The sequence below is a fragment of the Dasypus novemcinctus genome, chromosome 5, assembly GCF_030445035.2.
Source record: "Dasypus novemcinctus isolate mDasNov1 chromosome 5, mDasNov1.1.hap2, whole genome shotgun sequence".
Classification (NCBI taxonomy): Eukaryota; Metazoa; Chordata; class Mammalia; order Cingulata; family Dasypodidae; genus Dasypus; species Dasypus novemcinctus.
In genome coordinates, this window is record NC_080677.1 from 53,807,608 (window position 1) to 53,832,202 (window position 24,595).

The following is a 24,595-nucleotide window of genomic DNA, read 5'->3' on the forward strand; positions in this document are numbered from 1 at the left end:
AAAATGCAGCAAAGACCTGCTTCCTTATAAACCCCATCATTCTCACACTCAGTCTTTAAATTCTACAGCTAAAGGAGGGATGCACATGGTTTTGAATGTGTTTGCTTTAGCAAGATCACCGGTCTTGTCACCAACATGAGCTCAATCCACATGTGCCGTTAGTTCAGTCCCTCCATCTCTTTAAACTGGTGCCAGTTTTCTGCTCTTTCTTGTCTCAGAAATACTTTCCTTTTCAGAAAGGAACACCCTGGGTTGCTTTTAATTAGTCCTCACCAGCTGTGACTCACTTGGCTTCCTGCCCTTCCACAGGCCCTCATGTTCAAACTCCATCCTGAGTGAAACTAGGTCGTAAAGGCTCCCATCATAGGGAAAGAACCAAAATGAAGGCTGCCACAAATCCAGTCCAGCAGACATGAGATAAGCTTTTCCTCTATTCAGGGTTGTGGCCTGATAAAGCTTGGCAGTGAGCCTTGACCAAGTCTGACTCATAAAAGCAATATAAGAAACAGCAGGACAGAAGTAGTTCTCTAAGGACTAATTCTTCATTTTCTTGTCCTGTGCTTGTACCAGCACTGCAGAAGGGATGCAGCCATCACAGTGCTAAAACATTTGGATGACTGTGTTCTTCTTGAGTAAATTTAAGGCTATATGATCAGTGGAATTTCATGTCTTACATTCATTCATTAACTTATTTCTCACCCCTTTCTAAAAAACATTTGAATCAGTAAAACTTGCTTCTGTTGATCTGTCTGCTTAGTAGGTTTCGAGGGAAGTCCTTCTCGTGATGAAATCCCTTTAACATTAGAGCCTGAAGTGGACTGTCTCTCTACCTACACCATCACAACCATGGGGAAAATAAAGGCTTCGGCTGCAATTGCAGAAGTGGTTTGTTTCAATGTCCACCTAACTTTGTTACTGGTATATTGGTTCTTCAGTTATTCATTCATTCATTCAACCAATTAACCAACAAATACTGATTGAGCATCTTCTATGTCAGGTAAATAAGTGTTGGGTATAAAATGGTAAGTGGAAATATATATGAACCTAGCCCATATGGAGTTTAACAGGTTATGAAACAATTCCACTTTGAGCTCCAGAGAGTATGGAGAAAGATACAATAGAATGAAGTGGGGCTACTGAGTAGGCAGGGCTCCTGCAAGATCCCATAGCTACAGTAATGAGTTTCGTCTTAATCCTAAGAACAACTGGAAGTTAGAGAAGGGGTGACATGATCAGGCAGGTATTTAGAAAAAACTCCCTGGCTGCCAACTATAGAATGGATGGGGGTGTCTGTAATGAAAGAGGGGAGCTTCCTTTCTCATGCCCCTTTGTGTTCTCCTGATCCTCCATGTGAGAGAGCGTCGTCTATATAGAAGCCCCTCTACCTGCCTTTCTTGGTGTTCTGGGACCACCTGGGGTCACTGCTGTGGCAGTATTGGTTCTGGGCAATCCTGAAAGCTTGGTGAACTCACCTCCTGTGGTACCACATCAGCTTCCTGCACTTCTTGGCCCTGTGGCTCAGCTGGCTTTGCATTATGGAGGAGCTCCAGCTCCTCCAGAGGCCTCAGTGCTTTTTCCCAACCACACGTGTCTGTTGAGTGGATGGGTGAATGTGGGACTATGGTTCCATGGCCTCAAAGCAGCCTTGGTTTTCCAGGTTCCCGGTTCCTGATTTGGTGTAGGTCAGGAAGTTGTACGCCTCCATCTTGTCTCACCATAAGACTCCAGCACTACCTAGCTCCTAGATATAAATTCTAGATATACCAGCAATCTCCCAGGCTAAAATCAGGAGGGAGAATGGAGAGGGTTGAATTTCCTGATAGGCCAGCTAGCCCCTGAGGGGCCAGAAGAGTCATAATGAGTGGGTAGGCCAGTCCAGTTAAAAGAGCCAAATATGGGGATAGACAGAAATGGCTTCTCCCCCCAGTCTTCAGACCTACTCAGAGCAGTGCTAGTCTCCCTCTCACCATCTTTGTTCAAGTCAATTCCAGTGCCCTGGTCAGTCTTGAAATCCCCTTAGTACTCTCTCAGAGGATCAGGAAGTCCTTATATAAATAAGATTCCTGGTGTTTGGTCTTGACTTTCAGGAGTTTCTAAGGTGGATTTGTGGACCTCTCTCTATTGTAATTCTTACTATACACAAACCATTTACTCATTAAAAGAATAACGTCCATGCCACTGGCTTCAGTTCTTCCTTTAAGACTGAACAAGACTGATCCAACTCTGGCTGATGGGCTAAGAATTTGTGCCTCACCAGTTTGTTATCAGTGTTAAAAAAAAAAAAAAAGCGGTGACATGCTGGGGGAACCCGGTGAATACTGTCCAACAGAAATTCCATTATCTTCAAAGCTGAATAAAAAATGGTGATGACTGCGGAGACCACGTGGTCCCAGAGCTAACAGATCAACCAATGAGACATCAGGGGTCTAGAAATGGAGGGAAATTTAGCCTATGTGGCCCCTCCCTCTTTCTGCATTCCGAAACGTATGTAGTGGTGTAGTGGAAAGAGAATGGGCTTTGATGTCACTCAGACCTTGTCCTGAATCCTGGCTCTGATTCTTTCTAGTGTGTAACGTTGGATAAATCATTTATCTTTGTTGGGCCTCAACTTACTCCTCTTTAAAACTGGGATAATTAAGTAAATTTTGTAAGGTGTGGTGAAGATAACATTATATAGAATGCTGCATACTTAGTACAAAAATGCCTAGCTTGGGCTGAATCAACAGATATGAATCATGGCCTCTCCACTTCCTGAGTATTAGATCTCTGTGCCTTAGTTTCGACACTTGAATAGTACTATTTCCTAAAATTGTTGCGAGGAATAAGTGAAATTAAATGAGGTAGTATGTGCAATGCATTTAGCAAAGGCTCAGCACATGGTTACATATGCAGTGAATGTTTGATTTATTCACATTACTATCCCTTCCTACTTCCCTTCCCTTTCTGCAAGTCCCTTTTGTATTTTCTGGGAACATTCTGGAATATCATAATTCTGAGAGTCAAGTGATTTAATGTTATAAAACATAGAAATTGGTTGTGTTATTAGTGTAGGCCTGGCTACAATAACAAATAGACTCCAAAATATATAATGGCTCAAACACAATAAAGGGTTTTGCTCACGTAACAATTCTATGTGAGCATTCCTGGTTGGTAGGCAATTTTCTTCCACATAGGATTTCAGAGAACCTGGTCTTCCATTTGTGGTTCCTCCATCTCTTGGACGCCTTAATCACTTTCAACCAGTGGGCAGAAAAGGAGACTGTGGAAGAGGCACATCTACTTCTTAAAAGTCTTGGCTAGTAGATGACACACATCACTTCTGCCCACATCTTACTGGTAAGAGCTAGTCACATTGTTACACTTAATCGCAAGAGAGGTTGGGAAAGATGGTCTGGCTGTGTGCGCAGGAAGAAGAGGAACCAGAGGATTGGTGAACAGCTGGAAGTTACCACACCATGTAATTTAATCTGTTTCTAGGAAAGATGGAAATTTTAAAATTATTGTTCTGAAGTATGTTGGTACTTCCATAATTAATGCCAGACTGGATCTTTGCCATTTTGGGCTTAGTCTGATTCCTGAAATCAAAACTTCTCACATAATGTGAGCATTTTGCCTTCGAAGGTTTACAACAGAAGAGGCAACGAAAATAAGCACGGTCCCCATGGCAACTTCTAGAGTGCCTGTCACTGTCTGCTGGGTTTACAAGGACTGGGTTCAGCCCCATCATGTGTTTTATTCCATCTTAAAAAGAAAGCCTTAGAGCCTTCATATATTCTTACTTAGTGCAAGCAACATCAGGAGTATCAGAGGATGACTTAGAAATTGAGTAGACAGAGTCAGAAAAGGAATAGGGGATGCGTACTCAGGTAATCAAGAGCCAGAGGGTGAGGGGCACTGGAAACCTTGTAGATAGCTGTGGTTCAAGCTGCGGAGAGATGGGCAGGGCACCAGAGGAGGGGGACGAAACTGGCATGAAGAACCCAATTTCAGGAGACAAAGAGGAGCCAGCAATTAGTCACAGGCAGAGAATAAGGAAAGGGTTAGTGTCATGGGAGTTACCTGGGATACCAGTAGGAATTGCCACCTGTAAGGTGTGCTGGCGGGTGGGTCAGTACAGCTGGCAGGGTCTGGCATGGGGGCTGCTAGAAAGTGGCTTCTCTGATTTGAGAATTCAGGGAAGAACTCAAAGCTTTATAAGATTTTCCTCCCAGTGTTTAAGGTTAATGTCATTCCTTAGGTAGATTTCTTTTTGTTTGTTTAACTTGTGCCAAAGTAACTGTGTTTCCATAAACTCCAAGCACAATCTTAATATTGCAGGTATTTTGACACCTTCTGGTTCCCCTCACTAGAAGAGCTAAAGAATTAAAGAATGTCAGGATTCTGTAGTGGAAATCTCACACGGAGTCTGTCAGTCTTCTGTTTGCTTCCCAATTGTGATCTGACGACTTTGAAAGTGTTTCCAGAATCCTTTTGACTAGATTGTGGTTAGAGGGTGCCTATTACAGCATGGAAAACTGTTACCCTTAAAGACCAAATAGAAATGATTTATTCGTTGAAATGTAGTTGATGTAAGGAGCCAAAGGGTCCCAGTTTTAAAAACTCAGGGGTCAGTTTGATATACACTAAGTGGCAAATACCTGTAGAGGGATTAATAAATAGTGACATTAGGAAGTTTTATGTCCTTACGTTGTTCTTGGTCAAATTAAAAAGAAAACTGATAGGATTTTATTTTCTAAACTCATAACCATCCTGTATAATGGGGCTAATATTACCAAGATAGCAATATATATGATATTTATATATATGTTAGCTTTCTGGTATTTAAAATTTTCTTGTCCATGTACACTGAAAGTATTGTGTCCAAGGGGCATGGTATACAAACTACTTCCAAATGTTTAAAAAATGGATAGATAGATAGATAGATAGACAGTCAGACAGACTGATATAACAAAGATGAAAATTGATGGTTTGGGGTTTCTGGGAGTTAGGGGGCATGTATTGGAGTTTTCTGAATGGGTTTTGTATTATTTTTGCAACTGTCCTGTCAGTTTGAAAGTATTTTAAAAAAAAGTTTAAGGCAAAACTTTTTTTTTTCTTTTCCCCTTTTGATTACAAGCAAACAGCAGCAGCAACAAAGATAGAAAGCAGAATGAACCTTGGTAATCGCACACTCGCTGAATTCTGCTTGCACAGGTCTGAGACGCTAAACTGGGACGACAGGCAGCAGAGTTAACAGCATGGCATGGACTGTGTGTGCTCATGCCAGAAACCATGGTGGAATTGACTACTGAAATTCCCGGGTTGTGTTTTTTTCGGATACCCACAATGATTCCTCCCAATAAAAAAAGGAGAAATTGAAACCATGTGAGGGGTTTAAACGTTTACATAGTTAGGTGTTCTGAGATAACACGGTCAAAATGCCTGTGGCAGGGGAAAGCTAGGACTAAAAATGGATCCTGGCCATCAAATCCACCCACCTAATTTTAGTCATTCAAGGCACTCCCATACCTTGCCTTTTTATATTTTTAAATCAAACTGAAAACAGTTGTATGGGTTAAAAAACGAAACTGAATGTGCTGAATCCACAGTATTCTCTGTACAGGTTGTACAAGTCAGGAAAAGTTAGTATTTATTAACTGGGGCTGACTCTGAGACCCTTTGTATTTCTCACTTCCTGGCTCCCACTTGCATTTACATCCTGTTCGAATGGTTCTCATTCCTTTAAGCCAATTAGGAGAAAGGTACTTTTTTAGCTTCTTCCTGAATCTGAAACTGAAGATATTATAGGGTGTTTTCCTCTCTCAATCTTTTATTATTAAATTTACTTTTTAAAATATCCAATTCTTCAAATCAGAACTGAAGTGAAAACTGTAGGCTCTCAAATTAGTGGGGTTTGAATCAACATTAATTATCACCAACTTATATTTATTGTTTCTTTACCATGAAAAAGTCCCTGGGCAATGGCCAATGACCATCATAGAAATTTGCTGAACTCTCACCACACTCCTTATGCTGCCACTAGCCTAAAAGGAAATTAAAATTTCTAAATAATTTTCTCCAAAGTGAATATTGTACCCTATCCCAAAGTTTACTATGGTTTCCCCAATTCCAGAAAGAAACTCAAAGACAATGTCCAATCTGTGTGCCAAATATTTTTTTTAAAAGGATTTAAAATAAAATATCTCCAAAAGTTAGAAAAGTTATACGAAAGATTTCATTTGAGTGATTACATACTAAAACTACTCACGGTGCTATAATAGGACATAATTTATCACTATAGTAAGCATGCTGTCAACTTTAATTGGTCTAACTCTTCTGCCTCCATTCCGTCACTCCTTCCTTCCTGCCTTCCTTTCTCCTACCCACCCATTCATATCTGTCTAATATAGAAAGATGCAAATACTATATATTTATTCCTCTTCACTCTTATAACAGATATTGTACAGATTAAACCAAGTCAAGGATATGGGTAAATTACTCTTAGCTGCTGTTAACATCTTTATAGCCTGGGAATATCACTGTTGAAAATTTGTAAAAGCCTTTTTGTCTTTCTCCCACCTATCAATGCTTAATCTCAAAAGTAAATTACTAGTATTTGTTTTCCCTCTTCTCTTTTCAGCAAGGTAAGAGGTACCTTCACTACACAGAACCTTGAGATACTGAAGCTAATTAGGATCATTGACATGCTTAAACACACTTTTTTTCATTGAAAATTCTTGAATATTTAAAATAAATTTTTATTAAAATAAAATAATGTACATGTATTATCTTAACCAAGCCTCACCATCCTATGAAGTAGGCCCTGGGAAACTAAGGCACAGAGATGCTAAGTAACAATGCACAGTGCCAGTCAGCTAGGAAGTATTTGAGCAGGATTTGAATCTGAGTAGTCTGTTATCAGAGCCCAGGCTCACAGTCAATCTTTCACACAGCCTTCCTGAACTAATCATGTCTTGGAATTCCAAGTTAGGGTAGATGTCAGAAAGGGAAGACCAATCATTTTAAGGTTTTACAAAATAAATGTCACTCAAAATTTTTATTTGGGAAAGTGAACTTGGCCCAGTGGTTAGGGCGTCCGCCTACCACATGGGAGGTCTGCAGTTCAAACCCGGGGCCTCCTTGACCCGTGTGGAGCTGGCCCACGCGCAGTGCTGATGCGCGCAAGGAGTCCCGGGCCACGCAGGGGTGTCCCCGCGCAGGGGAGCCCCACGCGCAAGGAGTGCGCCCCATAAGAAGAGCTGCCCAGCGCGAAAGAAAGTTCAGCCTGCCCAGGAATGGCACCACACACACACGGAGAGCTGACACACCAAGATGACGCAACAGAAAGAAACAGAGCTTCCCGTGCTGCTGACAACAACAGACGCAGACAAAGAACACACAGCAAATAGACACAGAGAACAGACAACTGGGGCGGGGGGGTGGAGAAGGGGAGAGAAATAAATAAATAAATCTTTAAAAACAAACAAACAAAAAAATTTTTTATTTGTATCTTGAAATTAAAAGTCAGCATTTTCAGGTATGAGATATATGCTATGAGGTATTTTCTCCTGATAGTCTAATATTTTGAAAAGGAAGAAGTATAAAAAGCAATTCTTTTTCCCCAACTGCAGTTCTGTCAGAAGACACGGGTTGGTCTTAGTGACCTTTCGAAATCAGTGCTAGGCTCACAACTAGTAATTCTGGTAGGATCCAAATGGGTAGGATCCAATGGGGTATAATAACCCCTATGTCTGTCATATGTTCAAAAGCTACTAAATCCTCTCAGGTTTTGCTGGTTGAAGGGCATCCTCTTTTGTACTGCAGTCCTCAGTGACAAGACAACTTCTCTAAACTGATTTTTATTATTCTTATAAACATTTCAAGAGCTTTACAATTAGTAGATTTTATTCTCTGCACATTTCCTTATCTAATTAAAATGATGTCTTCTTCTCATCTCCAATATAAGAGATGAGGGAAAATGGGGGTAAAATGACCTCTTCAAAGTCTCTCAGAATTTCTAACAAAGCCATGATTATAAGGTTCTGTAGTATTTGTCACTCAAACTGACAGGCCCTGAAGATAGCCTCAGAATAATCTTTCTTTCATCCTGTGAAAAATTCTTCTGTTAGTAATTCTTCAGAATGGCTTCTCATGTTACTGGGGTGAGACTCATGGGCCAAAATCCAACAAGGAATTAGTCTTAATTATGCCCTAAGAAAGCTAAACCAAAGGAGAAAAGCAAAGAGTACCAAAATGGAGAGAAACAGAGACAGGGAACTAAGGAGAAAAAAGAATGGGAAGTAAAAGAAAGAGGAGGAAATCAATTTGAGAATTTTGGTAGAGCATTATGTATAGGAATACTTCTGGCCTTAAAGTCTTTTTATTATCTGAAATTAATATATTTGTGTCTTTTGGTTAAATTTTACTGGTGTTCTATTTCCATACTTTTACCTCAGTCTTTTATTTTATACATTTCTTTTAAACAACATGTATTTGGATTTTTAAAAACACAGTTTGACAATCTGTGTCTTTTGCTAGGAGCATTCAGTTTGTTTACATTTAGTGTAATTGGTGAAATATTTTGATTTATTTCTCCCATCTAATTTTGGGCTATTTATCTCTACTGTTCTATGTTTCTTTTTTCCCACTTTCTTCCTATCTTGAGTTAGTTTGATTTGTTTTTTTTAGAAATCTTTCATCATTAAGTCATTTCATCTTTTTCAGATTGAGCATAATTTACAGAAGTAAATTATAATTTACTATAAATTATAATTTATAGACAACTTTTTACTGAACATTAATATTTAGCAATTTTGTTTGGCTGAAATTGTTTATCAGTTGCAAAAACTCACTTCAGTTATGAAAAAATAATCGGAAACCTTACTGGATTTAATCTGCTTTTACAAATGTCCTAAGAAGTCTTAACTAAATAATATTTTAAGTAAGAAAAAAACCACCAATTTTTAAGCAGTTTGGTATATAATTTCTGTGGTTTATGTACATATATTAATTGATCTCTTTTATGGGAAACCCTAACTAGAAGTCTATCTCTTGTACATTAAGTATTGTAAAATAAAGGCGAAGCTAATCTTTTAATGAAAATACTCTCATATGTAACAATTCCAAGTATTAAAGGTATTATTTAGTGGTTGATAATTATATACTACAAAATAATAAATAAAATATATTTACTGAATTGTTTTTCAGGTTGCAGCTTGTTCTGGCATTTTCCAGAAACAAAAGCTGTAGTGTAATTCACTTGGAGGTTATTTTATGTCAATAATTTCCCCCCCTTTATTTTGTATTTTCCCAGTCATCCCCCACACCCTGCAATGGCCCCATATAATTAAAAACATTTTGATTAATTTTTAACTCATATTTTTCCTCTTCTAGTTTGTAAGCTACACATTCTTTTTTCTTATTTTTTAGGTTTACTCTTTAAATTAAAACATTCACATTTATCTTATGAAAATCTAAAGATTATCAATAGCTTTCCTAAATTCCTGGTTACACAATAATTTAGAACACTTTAGTTCCTTTTACCTTAAACCCTGATACTAGTGTTGTTTTGTATTTTAATCAATTTTAACCCCTCAAGGCATTATTTTATTTTTCTACAATCACTGTTTGTTCATAAATATACCCACATATTTGCTACTCTCTGATCTTTAATCCATTTTGCATCTCAGATTGAAACTACTTTCCTTCTGCTTGAATATCTTGAAATTCTTCAGAATTTCCTTTGGTGAGAATCTCCTAGAGCTGCGTTATTAACTAGGGGCCCATGGAACCCCAAAGGATCTGAGAAGAGATTTCAGGGGTCCATGAACTTGAATTGAAAAAAGTCAACTTATCATCTTTATTTTCTCTGACCTCCAGTGTTGAATGTCATAAAACTATCTACTGCTACATTCTGAGAAGGGGTCTGTGGTTTTCACCTGACTGGCAAAGGGGTCTGTGGAACAAAAAAGGTTAAGAACCCCTGTCCTAGAGTAACCTCTCTTCCTTTTTATTTGTCTGAAAATATCTTTATTTCTCCTTCATTCTTAAGAGGTAATTTTCAGAGTATAGAATTCTAGGTTAATCATTTTTCCTTGCAGTGCATGGAAACTTTTCTCATCATTTGGCTTTCATTATTGTTCTTGGGAAGTTACCTGTTGGTCTAACTATTCCTTTGATGGTAATTTATCCTTTTTCTGTAGCTTTATGGCTTTCTGTTTTTATTTGGCATTTTGTAGTTTCACTATAATATGTCTTTACGTGATTTGTTTTTATTTGTTAGAAGATTGTTTAAGAATTATTATTTGTTAGAATTCCTGATTCTGTGGACTGGTAATTTTTATCATCTCTGGAAAATTCTGCAACTTATCTCTTTAAAGATTGCTTCTGACCCAGTCTTCTGCTTTCTCTCTTTATCTGGAACTCCAGAAACTTTTAATTGTTTCCTCTCTCTGTATCTTTGTCATATATATATATATATATATATATATATATATATATATATATATATATATATATATTTTTTTTTTTAAACTCTTCTTATTTTTCTGGCTACATTATGGCTTATTTTTTTTTTTTTTGTGCTCTAATTTCCAGGCCACTAAATCATGCTTTGGCTGTGTCTAATCTGTTGTTTAACCAGTCCATTGAATTTTTAGCTTTTTTTTTTTTTTTCATTTTTAGAGTTCTACTTGATGTTTTAAAAATTTACATGGCTATACTATATGGTTACAGAGTATTCTTTAGAAAAAGAATTCAGAATATATAACTTCCTTGCTAATAAAGAATTAAAATTCTTCCTATAATATTTAAAAATAATGGACAACATTGTGAACATAATTAATAGCACTGAGTTATATATTTGGTTATATATGTGGTTAAAAAGGGAAATTTTAGGTTGTATATATGTGTTACTAGGGTAAAATTTTTTAAAAGACCCATAGAACTGTACAACACAATGAACCCTAATGTATATCACTAGTAGTACAATTATAAAAATGTGCTTTCATCAGCTGGAACAAATGTACCACATTAATGCAAGGTGTTAATAATAGGAGCAATATGGGAACTCTGTATTTTCTGCATGATTTTTCTGTAAACCTACAATTTCTCTAATTTAAAAAACAAAACAAAACTGCTACAAGGCTGTTTATGATCTGGATGCTGCCCACCTCTCTGACTTTATTTTGCATCTCTCTTTATGTCTCTCAATTTAATCCAGGAACAGTGGTTTTCTTCCTTTTGCTAAAAAACAAAGATGATTCCTTCTGTAGGGCCTTTGTACTTGTTTCTGCTACTTGACATGTCACATGGCTGGTTTCTTATCATCATTTAAGTCTTAATTCAGTTGTCATATCCTTAGAGAGGCCATCCCTTACTACATGACCCCATCCCTACCCAATTCTGTCATTCTATTATATGATCTTTTTGTATTTTCAGAGCACTACCACAATCTGAAAATATTTTTCTTTGTTTACTTGTTCATTGTGTATCTTCATAGTAAAAAGAAGCTCTGTGAGAAGAGGGACTTTGTTTCCTTTATCCATCTCAAATTTCCTAACACCTAGCAGAATGTCTGGCATATAGTAGGTGCTTAATAAATTTTTGTGGAATAAATTTAAAAAATTAATGAATAATTGAATGAATGCATGGAGGTTGCATGGCGGGTTATGACAAAATTATACCTGCAACCATATTGTTCAGTCTGAAAAAGGATTCATTCATATATACTTTCATTCAACACATGATTATTGAATTCATCATTAAAGAGAACCTTAAACTTATGAAATGATTAATTCTTTTCAAAACATTGTGTTTCATGGTGGAAGTGCTTCATTCTTACAGGTTGATAAACTTGGTTGTCCTGAAAGATAGAAATTTACTTGGAAAAGTAAATTTCTTGGCTGTAGAGCTGTGTCATCTTGGCTTTAGAGCTGTGTAATCAAATTAGCTATTACCACATTACCACAGGATCACAATGGAAACCGTAAAATTGAATATATTCATTTGATATGAATAAACTTGAGGGAATTGTGTCTGATGATTCTTTCATTGTTTACTTGGTCAGGCCCTGTGATAGGTTATGCTCAATAAATTCCTGATTGACTGACTGAGGTCCTAATTTCAAAGACTTGTATTAATGAGTGAAAGAGCTAAGGGGGAGAAACCTTAGTCTATCATTACCTTTCATTACATCAGCCAGTCATGATGCACTGCTGTTACATTTTCATAGTTCTCTTTGGTTAATAATTGAATTAGAAGTAAATAAAAGACCCAGTGCTACCTAAATGTTCACAGCTTTGTAGTTTTTACCTGGTAGTTTCTGCCTTGAAAATTGACAGGCATTTCTGTGGATTCATATTAGTTGAGAAGACATGTAAAGAGTAATACTTGAATATTCATTGTCAATTCTTAGTCATTGGCATAAAGATAGTAAGCTTTTATAAGACTTTTTTTTTTAGAAATACCAAGGATTGAACCCAGGACCTTGTACATGGAAAGCAGGCCTCAACTACTGAGCTATAGCCACTCCCCAGTGAGAGTTGTTTTTTTCATTTGTTTGTTTTTAGGAGGTACCGGGGATTGAACCCAGGACCTTGTATATGGGAAGCAGGTGCTCAACCACTTGAACTACATCCACTCCCCTTATAAGACTTTTTGGCATATATGATTATGTCTTTAAATAGTGGCTCTTAAATTTCAAAGCAGAAAATAGATTGTTAATCCATTAGAGTACTAGTCTTCTGAAAAATTTCCAACTGGCTTTTGTGGGTTTTAAAAAATGAAATTTGATGAGTCAGTTGTTCCCACTGTGGTTCTTATGCCAGGTTTAGAAAGAAATAAATCTTCCACAGACCTCAATCTGTCGTTTACTTCTTAAATTACCTTACTGTGGTGATTTTGTAAAATAAACCATCATATTTGCTATGTTTTCCTACAAAGTATATACTTATGTAAGAGTGCACACACAGCCTTTGCTGGAATTTTGAGATGAATAATACTAATGTGCCTTTCAAAATAGAATCTGCTCTTGTTTTGTATATAGGAAAATAAGCTTATTTACAACTCTTTAAATCTGATCTTTTTGCTCAAAATGAAGGATACCAACTGCAATGTTCATTCTTGGCTAGTTGTACACAATTCTATTTCAGCAGTTCATTCAATAAATATTTATTGAGCAAATATAAATATTCCAGGCCCTTTTCTAGGTGCTTGAGATGTATTATGAACACAAGAGACAAAAAGCCCCACCTTTATGGCAACTGCATTACATTGGCAGTAAATGTAATAAATAAGTTATAATATGCTTAAAGATGAAAATTGCTATAGCAAATAAAGAAAGAGCAGGATAAGGGGGATGAAGGGGTGCAATGCAGTTTTAAATGGGATGGTCATGGAAGACCTCATGAGAAGATAGCATTTGGGCAGAAACCTAAAGGAGGTGAGGGAGGGAACCGAGGGACTTCTGGGAGAAGAGCACCCAAGGCAGATGAAAGAGCTCATGCAAAGGCCCTGAGGTAGTGGGAGGGTGCCTGGAAGGAACTTTCAAAGAAAAGCAGAGTGCCTAGCATGGCTGGAGATGAGGTCAAAGAGGTAACAGGGATGAGGTGGGGGAAGGGCTAGATCACAGATGGCCAGATAGGCCCTCCTTGAGAGTGAAATGGGGGGGCTATTTTCAGGGTTTTTACCAAAGGCATGATATGGGCTGACTTACTTTCTAAAAGAATTACTGTGACTCCTGATTGAGAATAGATTGTAGCAGGGCCAGGATTGAATCAGGGAGGCTGTTGCAGGAATCTAGGCAATTGCAAATGGCATTTTAAAATCCAAATTTTATAATCTAGTCCACATAAATTTAACTCCCTGGGAAAGGATTTATATATAGTAGCCTGTATCAGAAAGCAGACACTTGTAATAGAAAACATCCCATAATGACAAAATTAAAGCCAGATATATAAATTGGATGCCATATCTACTGACTGAATTTTAGGCTGTTGAGCCAAACTGAACTCAATTTTCTATCTGGACTGTGGCACAAAAACAAGAGGATCCAATCCTAGATGCATATTTTCATTAGGCATTTGGAGAGAGCGAAGGTAGAATCCCTCCTTTTCCCTCCCTCCTTAATCTGGTTTATTGTATGCTCAGACATAAGTGAGATTACAGGGCTGAGTGCAAATGCATCATAGAAAGGCCACTCATCCTTGCCTAACAACCCCGCCATGGTTCAGTGAAAGAGTTGTCTGTCTTCTACTGTCCTTTAAAAACATTCTGAAATGTATCGCTTAAGAAACTAAACCCTTATTATAGTAAACCCTAATCATTTTATCTAAAGCCTATTGTACAATTTTAAAAATTTTATGTATTTATCAAGAAAACAAATCTAAAGAATGTTTTAATGTGTACCTGAAGAGATCAACTTCAAAAATTAGTAAAGTCTTGTGAAATCTGAGCACCCCATCCCCAAGTCTTCTCAACCCTCAGCTCTCCCTAAAAGTCTTTCCGTTCACCTGAACGCCATATTCCCTGGCCCCAGTGTTTTTTGCATATGCTGGTATCTCTGCTTATAGAGTCTCCCCACCCCACTTCCACAGGCTCCCTCTTGCACATATATCATGGCTCATATTAGACAGCACTTCCTCCAGAAGCCTTGCCTGTCTCCTTGCTTAGTGTTTTTGTTTTGTTTTCTTTTCTTTATTTTTGTTTTAGGAAGTATTGGCAATTGAAACCAGGACCTTGTGCAAGAGAAGCAGTTGCTCAACTACCTAAACTACATCTGCTGCCCTTGCTTAGTCTTGTTTTTTTTTTTTTTTTTTAAGATTTATTTTCTTTATTTCTCTCCCCTTCCCCCCCATTGTCTGCTCTCTGTGTCCATTCACTGTGTGTTCTTCTGTGTCCACTTGCATTATCAGGCAGTACTGGGACACTGCGTCTCTTTTTTGTTGTGTCATCTTGCTGCAGCAGCTCTCCATCTAGGCAGTACCACTCCTGGGCAGGCTGTGCTTTTCTTCATGCGGGGTGGCTCTTCTTGCATGTGGGGCAGCCCAACTTGGTGGCACCCCTGTGTGACATGACACTCCTTGCACACAGCAGCACTGCGCATGGGCCAGCTTACCACACAGGTCAGGAGGCCCTGAGTATTGAACCCTGGACCTTCTATATGGTAGGCAGACACTCTATTAGTTGAGCCACATCAGCTTCCCCCTTGCTTAGTGTTTTGACACAATATTTTTAAAACTCCATATAGAACTGGTTCTGACATTTTCCAAATCACAGTGTAAACTGCAGTCTATATAGTTTGATTTCTTAAACATCTGTACGAAGCAGTTTTCTTTAAATCTGAGACAGATGCTATAAATATTCTTTTATAGGCTCTTGAAAACTGTGTTTTTTTGGTAAAAGTCTTGCTATATGAGGTAGATGAGAAGAAATCCAGAACCAGAAAAACTGAATCCGTATACCACATACCAAAATGAGCCCATTCCATTGAACCACAGAATATGTGTAATTATAACTTATCACTTCTCATGTCATAAAATGGTGGGATTGCAACCAACCTCGACAAAAAGAAGCAAAATGTACTGAAGTGCACTTTGGCACTTTGTTGATTAAATCTGAACTGGAACTAATGTCAACCCTAAAAACTTACGTGGAAAACAAAGTTTCCCATTGTAACCAATTGTATTGATGGTAGATTTTAAAGTATGAATTAAAGAAACAAAAGATTTGGCATCACCTCTTCCACTGGGAAGAACCCATTACTGTATGCTTTTGCTTGGATTTTGTCAAGTCCATTCCCTTATCAGCAACATCTCTTGTCCTTCTTCACTCTGCATTCCTGGCCCTTGACATTCGTGCAACATGTTTAAAAGTAGGGTAGAAGTTCAGGCAGAGGGTAGGAAGAACTTGGGGGAGAAGTGTACAGTTCCTAAATGGGGATTTGAAATAAGACCCTACCCTTGGCGTGTCTGAACAGCAATAAAAGAATGGCTAGAATGCAGTAAGCCATGGTATGAGATGAGAAGCCACTGAAGGGCTTTATGCAGAAGAGTTACCTGATATAAATCATGTTTTAAAAGAATGGTTCTGGCAGCAGGTGGCAAATAGACAGTAGGATGGCCAAAGATATGTAAAGAGATGATATAGGAAGCTGTTTCAAAGTACAGGTGAGAAACGGTGATGGTCATAGTGGAAGGGGTGTTTGGATTCTGGATCTCTTTTGCACATAGATGTGATAGGTTGACTGTGGAGTGTAAGATAAATAGAAGAATCAAGGATGACTAAGGTTTTTGGCCTGAACACTGAAAGTATGGAGTTGCCATTTTCTGAGATGTAAAAGACTATAGACAGAACAGGGGTGCCTAAATGTGGAAGAAATCGGAACTTGGACATGTTAAGCTAAATCTTCCAAAGGAGATATTAAATAAGTATTCAGGGATAGAAATCTAGAGTGCAGGGGGGAAGTCAGGACAAGAGGTAGAATTTGATTTAACAAATATGTTAAATCACATGGTGAGAACACCAACCAGTTTCAAGGAGTGAGTGTGACTAGAAAAGAGAAGCGGTCCAAGACTGAGCTTTGGGCACTCCAGCATTTAGAGGTTGGTATGGTGAGGAGAACCCCACCAAGGGTCTAAGAGCAACCAGTCAGTGAGATAGGAAGAGAACTTGGAAAGAATGGTGTCCTGGAAGCCGAGAGGAGTATCTCAAGAAGGAGGGCATGATCATCTGATTTAAATGCAGATGGTGGATAAGAACTATCTCAGTAGATTTGAAGACAAAGAAGTCATTGGCAAGCTTGACAAGAGCTATGTCAGATATATACACTGACACACACACTGGGACACACAGAAACACAGAAAGACAGAGACAGAGAGGAGAAAAACAAATATGGAAAACTCAATTGGTGAGAGGGATATGAGAAATATTTGTATTATTCTTCCAAGTTTTCTCCTGGAATTTTGAAATAAATATTTTAAAGAAACCTTAGATTACATAAATGTTACATAAAAAATATAAGGGGTTCCTAAATGCCCCACTTCCTAAACTTTCCCACATTAACAACATCCTACATTAGTGTGGTACATTTGTTACAACTGATGAACATGTATTGAAGCATTGCCACTAACCATGGATTATAGTTGACGTTATAGTTTACACCCTGTCCACACAAATTTGTAAGTTATGGCAAAATATATAATGGCCTGTATCTGTTATTACAATGTCATACAGCACAATCCCAGTGTCCTGAAAATGCCCCCATATTACACCTATTTTTCCCTCTCCCTCCCGTCTGAACCTCCAGGGTCCCCTGACTCCACATCAATGGTAAAAGTCCTTCCTTTGCTAGAATAACAATAAGTCTATAGTAGAATAACACTAAGTTTACTTTAATCCATTGTTCATTCCCCTATCTTGAGGATTGTGGGGTGACGCCCACTCTGCCTCTAATTGAGAGGGGGCTTATATCCCATGGGGCAGATGGAAGGAACTGTCTTGCTTGCAGTTGCAGACTCTCTCTGTTCCTTGGGATGGGCATTGTCCATCATCATCACCTTGTTAGTTGTCCTGGGTGAGTCCAATGAACTGGAGGGCAGGTGTTTCAACTCTGCTAAGATTCAGGGCCCAAGCTGGCACATGGATGGGCTAAAGATTTAAGTCTTGTGGACATACACCTATCAAGTACAATACTAACTGTAGATTCAAATAACGGCAGAAGGGCCATGTGTAGTGAAACCACAAATGAGTCCAATTCTTTCACATTGGAAAGCATAAATTCCAGTGGGTAAGGCCCACTGGCAGGGCACCAAACTCCTAAGCTCTCTGCTCTACCTGTAGTCTGGATGTCTCTAGAGCTCTCAGGAGCCCTGCTATTTGTGGCTATATTTACTGTGGCAGTCAATGAGATCCTGCTGAGATGCACATAGCGTAACTCCTGGAATGACCTCCTGACTCACTTTGTTTTTGTTTTTAAAGATTTATTTATTTATTTATTTCTCTCCCCTTCCCCCCCGCCCCTTTCCCCTCACCTGGTTGTCTGTTCTCTGAGTCTATTTGCTGTGTCTTCTTCTTTGTCCGCTTCTGTTGTTGTCAGTGGCATGGGAATCTCCGTTTCTTTTTGTTGCGTCATCTTGTTGTGTCAGCTCCCCATATGTGTGGCACCATTCCTGGGCAGGCTGTAGTTTCTTTCACGCTGGATGGCTCTCCTTATGGGGCGCACTCCTTGCGGGTGGGGCTCCCCTATGCGGCGGACACCCCTGCGTGGCAGGGCACTCCTTGCACGAAACAGCACTGCACATGGGCCAGCTCCACACGGGTCAAGGAGGCCCGGGGTTTGAACTGTGGACCTCCCATGTGGTAGACAGACGCCCTAACCACTGGGTCAAGTCCACTTCCCTCCTGACTCACTTTGAAATCAATGAAAAGAAGAGAGAATGGGCAGAAAGTAAGGGAAATGGAAGCAGTACAGGCAGCACTTTTAAAAGGGGAGAATAAAAATAAAACAATAGAAGGAGATATATGTGTGATTAAGGATTTTTTATAAAGATCTGCAATATTATAGTTTGTTTTATGCTGATGGGAATAATCTATTAAACAGGGAAAGTTCATGATGCCAAAGAGAAAGGTGACAGTTGCTGAAAGGATATCCTTGATCTGTAGAATTAGAGGGGGCTTCTTCTAATTCACCTCATACCCAGCACAAGAATGAATTCTAGGGGAGCGGATGTGGCACAAGTAGTTGAGCATCTGCTTCCCACATGGGAGTTGCTGGGTTTGATCTCTGGTGCTCCCTAAAAACAAATAAAACAAACAAAAAAACTAACTCAGGGGAGCTGATGTGGCTCAGTGGTTGTACACCGGCTTTCCCACATACGAGGTCCCAGGTTCAATCCCCTGCTCTAGTACCTCAAAAAACAAAAAAACAAAAAAAAAAACAAAAAAAAAAAAAGAAAGAAAGAAAGAAAGAAGAAAAGACAATTGTTTAAAGGGCATCAGAACATCTGACCATCTAGATTCTGCTGGACACTCCAAGGAGTGGAAGTTATCTCCCTTTATTGTATGTTCTAGTATCATCTTGTAACATATTCCAGAAGCTTTGTTACTTTTTAAATGAAACAATGTTTATTTGTATCAAATACAGATACCTCAGAACTATGAGTAGTTGTAAAGTTTCCTTTCTCCCTTTCCATCCTACCCCGTAGAGGATGCCACTGTTCAGAGTTTAGTGTATAGCTTCCGTTCTTTTGACTAGATGCACATATGCATGCATATATAACACCCTTTGAAATCAGCCTATGCATAATTTCCCCAACTTACCTTTTCCTCCAGTTAATATATAGTATGGACAGCCATCCAAGTAAATATATATTCATTGCCTTCTTTTCAGCATTGAGGATGAGTCCAGGCTTATAAAAATTTGTGAATACAATTTCATTAGACACATTTTTTTCTTTTACTGTTAAATTTTTCACTTGTGTGTTTTCTTGCTTTATCATTGACATTGATGCAAGCATAATACAATTAAAACCTGAATTAACTTTAATAACTGAATTTATAGGAGATTGACTCTCTGTGGGTATTTTTACATTGCTTCTTTCTATTTCTTGGCATCAGATGTGCTACCCAGTAAGTGCTTCCTATAGTAAGACCAACTCAGGTTGTTATTAATTAGCTTATAAAGACAATCTAGAAGGGTTTTGCTGGGAAAATAAAGAGAAAAGTTTCCATATGTGAGTAAGGTCTGCTCATCTGAACCTGGCATTTGGGTAGTGCTTATCCTGTTAAGTCGGAATCAATGAGAAAGGAAAGCTGGGCTTATTCATGGATGTGGAAGCATTAACCAGAAGGCTCTATCATACTTCTGTTTAAAGATTTCATAGGATTTTATAAATATTACTTCTTTAATCCCCATAACATAAGAAAGAGGTGTATAAAGAGCTTACATTGTGAATGCTTTGATGAAAGACATTCTCTGAGGTAATTAATTGGTAGTCTTTTTTAGGCTGTTAATTCCTTGTGGAGAGCCAACAGTTTATAGAATGCTACTGTCTTTCAAAGTTAAAATCCTTTTTGACCAATGATAAAACTAAGAGAATAATTTGGAAGCACTGTTTCCTATAATTCACATCTCAAATACAACATTTAAAAGCAACGTGTTTCCATTTTGGCCTTTTGATGTCAGTGTCAATCACGCCTTGAGAATTCCTGCATGGGAGGCGCAGCACTTTAGGTGCCAAGATAACTGGGGCCTGATCTGGAAGCTGTGTTGGCATAGAAGGCACGCTGCTTAAAGTGGGCTCGAGGTCACTGGTGTATAAGTACACACCTGTAACGGAAGGAATAAAGCATGGGAGTAATCCACCTTGGTCTGCTGTTTATTGCACAACTTAACATGCCTCACCAAACTTGCTGACAGGAAATAACTTAGGCCCAAGGGAAGATCTGACTGACTAAATATCATGCTGGAATATCCTTTTTTTTTTTTAAGTTTTGCATTTTTTAAGTTATCTCTTTTTTATTTTTAAAGATACATAGTCACATACAATGTTACATTAAAAAATATAAGAGGTTCCCATACACCCCACTCCCCACCCCACCTCACTCCTCCCACATCAACCACCTCTTTCATCAGTTTGGCACATTCATTGCATTTGATGAATACATTTTGGAGCACTGCTACACAGCCTGGATTATAGTTTACATTGTAGTTTACACTCTCTCCCAGTCCATTCGGTGGGTTATGGCAGGATATATAATGTCCTACATCTGTCCCTGCAGTATCATTCAGGACAATATGAATTAGAGTGGACTTAACTGGTATTCTACTATAGAAATATTGTGACTCTAGTAATGGAAGAAATTGTTAATGTGGACAGTGGCCATGGGAGTTGCTGAGAGCAGGCAGAGGGAAGAAGAGGCGTGATATGGGGGCATTTTCAGGACTTGGAATGTTCTCTTTTATTATAATTATAACACGTAACATATGATCAAAACAAGTTTCCTTTTATCCCAGGATCATATGGTGATGATATAAAGTAAATATCATTTTTACCAACCTTCATACCTACAAGCCTGACAGTCAGGACACATTCATTCTGACACCTGGAGCTGCTACCTTAAGCTCGTGTGTAAAGCTGCCTGCTGTTACTTTTCTGTTCATCTTAGTATGTACCAGTCTCTCACCATACCAGCAAGAGAAGCTTGTTATTTCTGAGGTTTATGAAGACCAAGTCTAGTTAGCTGTTGTTAGAATCTTCTGTTAAGCCATGTATCCAAGGCTTTATGGCTTATATATTTTGATGCATTTGGAATTTCTAGGTTTATTCCTCATGAATATTGTTGGGCTTTTCCATTACTTTTTCTTCATGGTCCATATCTCAGGGATTTGAACAACAGCTATGATTAGCACCAGCTTTTTCAAGAAGCAGCTACCTGTTTTGTGAAATGATAGGGTACTGCGGTAGCCCATACCTATTCAATGGTTCAAAAACATTAGTTGAACATCTGCTGGGCCAGGCACTGGGCTAGACAATGGGAATAAGTAATTGCCCAATATATGACCTGAAAGTATGGTGGAACTAGACTAGACGATTACGAATTAGGATGGAGGGTGAGAGAAGCTGCTGTAATAAATTACCACAAGTGAAGCAGGCTGTCAAAATGGGCAGAGCCAAATTGTGAAGGGTCTTTTTGTCCAAGCTGTAGAGCTTCAGCTTTATCCTCTTGATCAGAGGTTCTCAAAGTGAGGTCCCCAGATTAGCTCTATCAGCGTCACCTGGGAATTTGTTTGAAATGAAAATTCTGGAGCCCCACCCTTGACCTAATGAATCAGTAACTCTGAGGGTGGAGCCCAGTCATCTTTAACAGGTACTACAGGTGTTTCTCATGTACACTAACATGTGAGAGCCATTGCTCCGATGACGGGGAGCCCTGGAAGGGTTTGTTGTTTAAAACAGTTTTATTGTGATATAATTCACATATCATACAAGTCACCTACTTAAAGTACACAATTCAATGATTTTTAGTATATTCATGAAGTTGTACACCCATTACCACAGTATAATTTTAGATGTTTTCATCACTTCAAGAACAAATACCCTGGGGAGTAGCTGTAGCGCAATGGTTTAGTGCCTGCTTCCCATGTATGAGGTTCTGGGTTCAATCTCTGTTACTTCCTTAAAAAAAAAAAAGCCATATTCATTTGCAGTCACTTCCCATTCCCTTCCTAGTACATCACCCAGGAATCTACTCTCTATCTCTGTAGGTTTACCTATTCTGGACATTGTGTATAAAGAGTGTTACATAATATGTGGTCCCTTGTGACTGACTTCTTTCACTTAGCATAATATTTTCAAGGTTCATGCATGTTGTAGCATGTATCAGTACTTCATTCCTTTTTATGGTCAAATATAATATTGTGTGGATATACTACATATTATTTATTCATTCACCAGCTGATGGACATTTTCAAAATGTAAATATGAATAAATTATAGAGATGGAAATAGATTATCAGTTATGTGTGGTGGGAGAAGGATAGAAAGATTGAGAGGTGACTGCTAAGGGGTAGGGTTTTTTTTTCTTTCTGCTTGTTTTAGTTTTTTGTTCTTGTTTTTTTTCTTTTCTCTTTTTTTGTGGAGTAATTGAAATAGTCTAATATTGATGGAAGTGATGAATGCCTAACTGTGATTATAGCAAATGCCATTGATTATACTCTTTAGATGGATTGTATGGTTATCAATACGTTTTCAGTTAAATTGATAAAAATTAAATCCTTATATTGTACATTTCATGAGAATATATTTTTTTCAATATATCTTTATGCATTTCTGAAATTTTAAAAATAAACAGTGAATGATGGGAAAAAAAAAAAAAAAGAAAAGATCCTTTTCCTTTGAAGGTCATATTCCCATGGTCCAGGGATTAGGACCGGGATCACTTTGGGGGCAACGATTCAGGCTACCACAGTATCAAATCAGCATGAAGGAGCTGCCCTTTTCACTGCTTCTGAGTCTGTTCTTGGCTGTTAATGCACTGATACAATGGGAGAGAGGAGAGTAATTTGAAAAGGATTTCATGGAATTCTTTCATCCAACAAAGCTCTGCACAGGGATTGACTACTGTGTGCCAGGAGTCTCCTGAGCAGGCAGCCCGTTTCCTGCTGCTATGGCTGTGGTCAGCAGCCTCACTGTTCTTGTGTCCTGGCAGCACTTCTCAAGTGGCCTGTGCAGTCAGCAGAATGGTTCTTACAGGAGCTGCTCCTGTGTTCTGGCTTGTGGTAAACCCCATACCTGCTTGGGTCAAATGTCTCAGAGGCCAGTGCTGTAGGAGCTTTTATTTATTTATTTTTTGTCTTCATTTTTTTAATGTTACATTAAAAAAATATGAGGTCCCCATATACCCCCCACCCCCCTCACCCCACTCCTCCCATAACAACAACCTCCTCCATCATTATGGGACATTCACTGTGCTTGGTGAATACATCTCTGAGCACTACTGCATCACATGGTCAATGGTCCACATTATAGTTTACACTCTCCCCCAATCCACCCAGTAGGTCATAGGAGGACATAAAATGTCCGGTAACTGTCCCTGCAGTACCACCCAGGACAGCTCCAAGTCCTGAAAATGTCCCCACATCACATCTCTTCTTTCCACTCCCTACCCTCAGCAGCTACCATGGCCACTTTCCCCAAATCAATGCTTCATTTTCTTCGATTACTAATCACAATAGTTCATGAATAGAATATTAGTAAGTCCACTCTAATCCATATTCTATTTCTCCATCCTGTGGACCCTGGAATGGTTGTGTCCACTCCACATCTATATCAAGAGGGAGCTTAGATTCCACATGGATGATGGATGCAATACTCCTGCTTTCAGTTGTAGGCACTCTTGGCTCCCTGGTGTGGTGGTTGACCTTCTTCACCTCCATGTTGGCTGAGTGGGGTAAGTCCAATAAACCAGAGTGTAGGAGTTTCAAGTCTGTTGAGGCTCAGGGCCTGGCTATCACATGGACAGTCCAGAGATTCAGGTCCCTTGGGTATACACTAAACCCCAGCACCAACGACAGGTCCAGTAAAGTAACAGGAGAGGCTTGTGAACAAAGATCACATCTGAGTCCAGCTCCATCACACAGAAACACAGACTCCAAAGTAGGGCCAACTGATATGGCATTGAACTCCATCTGCCATGACCCTAGAAGGTGTGGGTCTCTGTAGCACTCAGAATAACCAGCACCTGGGGTTGTATCTACATTATCTGTCTCTGGGACTCTGCTGAGGTGTGCATAAAGGTGGACCCTCTGATAACCTCCCGGCTCTTTTTTGGAGACTCATAGCCATATAAACTCATTTGTCCTTTCCATTTCCCCCTTTTATTCAGGTCAAAAAGCATTTTTAACTCCTGATATTATATGTAGGCTGAGAAATTCTTCTGGTCTGAGTTGACCCTTTTATTCAAGGTCATTTTCTAGTTACATCATCAGCTAGTAGTTGGTAGTAATCCCTTGGTGTCAGGGAAGCTCATCCTCGGGAGTCATGTCCCACGCTGGGGGGGAAGGCAATGCATTTACATGCTGAGTTTGGCTTCGAGACTGGCCACATTTGAGCAACATG

General features: G+C 38.8%; 1 protein-coding gene and 1 pseudogene across 4 annotated transcripts in view; both read left to right on the forward strand.

Moving 5' to 3' along the window:
* Positions 1 to 24,595, forward strand: part of COL28A1 (collagen type XXVIII alpha 1 chain) — a 233,162-nt gene that overhangs the window by 173,063 nt on the left and 35,504 nt on the right. The gene's annotated exons all lie outside the window — the stretch shown is intronic.
* LOC139438959 (ATP-dependent zinc metalloprotease YME1L1-like) overlaps positions 3,855 to 24,595 on the forward strand; it is a 32,248-nt pseudogene continuing 11,507 nt past the window's right edge.